We start from the raw sequence: 4,487 nt of genomic DNA, 5'->3' as shown, positions 1-4,487 counted from the left end.
GCCAATTACTTTGAACATATTGGAGGGCACGACCACATCACATTCACCTGTTTCGTAAACTTGAGAAAACGTTTGTTAACTACAGACTATACAATCAGCAAAGCGCTACTGAACTTTTGCTGTTAATTTAGGTTACTGAATTTTATTACAACTTTTACGCTATACTGTAGAATGAAATACCCTAGTAATTGTTTAATTGTAGCATGTACTACTACAACACATTCGATTACACTTTCTGTGTTCCACCTGTTGAATTAGTATAATTACTTCAAAATAGAAATAAATTGTGTTTATTTTTATTTAGAGCCAGAAATGAAGAAAACGTCCACAGAAAACCAAATTAAACCTTGGCCAAACACACCTTTTTTTAGCCCAGATTTTGATTAAGACTAACTCGGCAGGTTGGTTATTGTAGCTCGAGGCATGACGTCTCGCGTCAGCGCAAATATTAGTGACGTAGTGAAGACTACCGCAGGTTGAACCCCAACTCCCAAGATTTCAGGCAGACGACCTTGTTGGTTGTGGAGTGTCGACACTAGGATATAAGTGTACACTTAGTACCAACGAACTTTGCTGCGATTAGTTACGATCATGACTTCATCTTTAATGTTGTTTTACTAGGCTTCAGGTTTTCGATAATTTGTGTACACATTTTTTAGATTATTTAATACAACTAGTTCAGGGTTCTTGTTTCCAAGTTCTTAAATTTTGTGCTTGTTTGCACTTTGTCGCTGGTTACAGGGTTGATTTCAAAATTCAATGGCCAGTTTTTTTTTAGGATTATTTCGTGCAATGCCTGCTTGAAAGTGTGTACTTTAAAATCGTGAATTTTATATATTTATATCACGATGGATGAATTATCAAGATGGTAAAGGAGACAACATTGCAGTTGAATGGGAACATTCACCCTAATGTGTAAGTAAGGTTTTTCCCTTTAACCGAGCCTCATCGTATATCTTATAAGCTTTAATTCACCAGATTTCTCCATGATAATATTATATTGGTAAGTAATCACTACTATAATTTATAAACTGTAAATATAACATGTAACGGAGAGTAAAAGATTTCATAAGAAAAGTTTTGAAAATCTAACTAATAGTGAACAAACTGATCTTCGAAATTCAATAAAATATTGTTGTTTGGATATGTGACTGTAATTTCTTAAATAAGGTAGTTTTTTAATACAATGATGCCTGTCGTTATGAATATATTATAGGCTACTATTGTTGTAATTCAGGATTTAGGGAAGTCTTGTCTAGTTTTTCTAAACCGAAATCTTACTGAAAGTAAAACATCTTTAAATTATGCATCATTATTAGGACATTATATTTTTGTAGGTTAATTAACTGGCAATGTTTTTTAAACAGTTTCTCATACTGTATGAACTTCAGATTTAGAAGGAATACGACTTAAATGAAAAGTTATACCACCAAACCAATTAATACGACCTAAATGAAAAGTTATACCACCAAACCAATTAATACGACCTGAATGAAAAGTTATACCACCACACCAATTAATACGACCTAAATGAATAGTTATACCACCACACCAATTAATACGACCTAAATGAAAAGTTATATTACCACACCAATTAATACGACTTAAATGAAAAGTTATACCACCAAACCAATTAATACGACCTAAATGAAAAGTTATACCACCACACCAATTAATACGATCTAAATGAAAAGTTATACCACCACACCAATTAATACGACTTAAATGAAAAATTATACCACCACAACAATTAATACGACGCAGTACTAATAATGGCTGGAGACGGCTTAAATGGGTAATGAAGAAAAACTTTAATATAAGTTTAACATAACTGCAAATGTACAACGTTTCGACAAGGTTTTGTCATCATCAGGTACGCAGTACTAAGTCCATTTTTAAAATATTAGGTTGGAAATGTTTTGATGACTGTTTTAAAAATATCGGAAAGCGTTAAACATATAGGGTCATGTTGATGTATTAAATAGAATATAACAGTCATTCAAACCAAACAAGGCCCAGCAGGACAAAATATTAAAGCTATTATGTTGTTCTTTTGTCCTCATTTAAAATATATGTTTTCTGTCACAAATGAGGTTTTCGAATAGAAGTTAAATTTAATAGACAGAATATTCTTTTCGCCATAAGGGTGTTTCATCCGTAGATACTTCTTACTAAATAAGCCACATTTTGCCCTTCCCTTATTGTTGTTTGATCCCTAGTTTTTTTCCTCTCCTAGTTTTGGCGTTGTCTCTATAATACAAATCTTTACACCTCATAGCCAAAACGAATAGCGTCGTCCATAAGACAATAAAACCTAGGATACAAACTGTAAGAGTAATGTGTGTATGTTTGTAACATAGTAATTTCTATCTATTTTTTATTAAAAATATTTGGCCCTGCGCTAGAAAGTCAAAAACGTCAGTACCTGAAAATGTGTTAAGATATTAAATATTTTTCTTTGTATGTTATTTTTTATTAGAGCTCCTCCCATACGTAGTTATCAAAGTCCAGAAAGTGAGATGACAGAAAGGCCTAGCATGCTTTCATTCTTAGGCACTAAATTCTAAATTCCGTGTTTCACAGCTATCTACTTTAGCTTTCGGAGTGAAGTTTAGGGTCTTCATAATAGTATATCATGTATATGTTTGTCTCTGCTAGTTTTACTTTTTTCATATACGGGAAACGTAAAGATTTTACATAGTTTACAAGTTCCATACGAAAACATATAATTTTACGTTCATTTTAAATAATGAAAACCTATTAATGCAGAGGGTTAAGTATGTTATATTAAAACAATTTTGAATGTGAAAATCAAGTTTCATAAAAACCGTAGCAGAAGTAAAATCTCGGCGGACTCCAAAATTGTTTATTATGAAGTACTCAACCACTGTACTTAAGGTACTTAACTATATAGAACATATAGCATGTAAGCAAAGTCGTAGGTTTAATCCCACTCTCCGTTACCTTCTTCAGAAAAATTCAATTAAGCATAAGACGCCTATGTTTTAATGTTACATAGCTTTTGTCAAGCAAACTAAAAGAATGTAACACATTTACCTTTTCACGGATTACTATAATTTATTTTGTATTTCTAAACTTCACTTGGAAATTGATGAAAAGTCGTTACAAACTTTCTATCAAAATATATATTAACTATAAAAAAGAAGTTATTTCTTGTCGTAAAATTTTTAAGCTACTGTACAAACTTTTCTGTACAATTTCCATATTTACACGTTAAGGAACCCAAGAAAATTGAACTCATAAAATATTACACTTATCAGTTACATCGCCAGAATAAAATTCCAAACTGTTTTATGACATTGTAATGGGACATAGTTTTAATCGACCTTTGTTTATTTTACCAAGTTTTTAAATTCATTAAATCACAGACGACAATTCATGTAAGTTTTTTAAATTTAAAGGAACATTGTGTATGTATTGTCTTTGAGAGTTTGCGCTTCAAGCGGTGCGAGTTTGGTGTTTTTTATGGTATAAAACATTCCCTAAACGCTAGTACAGCAGACGAAACTGCTCTTTTAGAGAAACAAGTTTTTGTTTTTTTCAGTTCTTAAAATAAGAAAGTGTATCGCGACTGGACCTTTTCCTGTACGTCATCTTGCATTCAGCACAATCTGTCAGCACTTATTAAAAGTTGAGTCACTCGTGCCTGACGAGACGTATTTCTCAGATTATTATGTACGGACAGAAAGAAATGCTCCGCGTGGACTGGAAGTGACGCTTGACTGCATAAACAAAAGTACTTATCTAGGATAGGTCAGGTTTCCCGAATCCATTCATACTATACAATTTATTACCTTTCTAGGAATGTCTTTTCTAATAAGAATCGGTTGACCTTCCAAGTGTCTTGTACAGAGGTTTTAAATAAGAAAACAAGGTTCTTATTGTACAGTAGCCCTCGAATAATAGGAGAGTGGTGAAGATTTTAATTTTTTTAGAAGGTTTTAAAATTATTAATATTTATGATTTAGGATATAAATGATAAAATATATTTTTGTTACACTTGAAATGAACAAAAAACTATAACAAGGTTTACTCAAAATATAGTTTCTTGCAAAACAGCAGTAATTACATAAAGTTAAGAACTGTAGGGAAATATACAGTATGTGGTACGATGGACAGATTAAGGTATTTGTATAGAACTTCTCAATATATAAAGATGTTTCAGAATGTGGAATTCGTTCACTAACATGGTATTGATGTAACATATAAAGCTAAATTGATCTTATTTCGATTGTCTCTTAACTTGATGTAAGCGAAACAGTAGTGGCTGTGCGTATTGAAAAAGATATATATATATATGCAGATTTTGTTAAACAAGACCGATGTCTGTAGGTTTACTTTATTCTTAGAATTCTTCTCAAGAAGTCGATAAGCCGTCTTAACGTTGTTAGAACAACGGGTAAAAGTTGTAGCTAGTGAATTCTAAGAAGAAAGTAAACCTACAGACATCGGTCTTGTTTAACAAA

Source organism: Limulus polyphemus, unplaced genomic scaffold, assembly GCF_000517525.1.
Source record: "Limulus polyphemus unplaced genomic scaffold, Limulus_polyphemus-2.1.2 Scaffold884, whole genome shotgun sequence".
Lineage (NCBI taxonomy): Eukaryota > Metazoa > Arthropoda > Merostomata > Xiphosura > Limulidae > Limulus > Limulus polyphemus.
Note: the sequence above shows the minus strand (reverse complement) of the source record.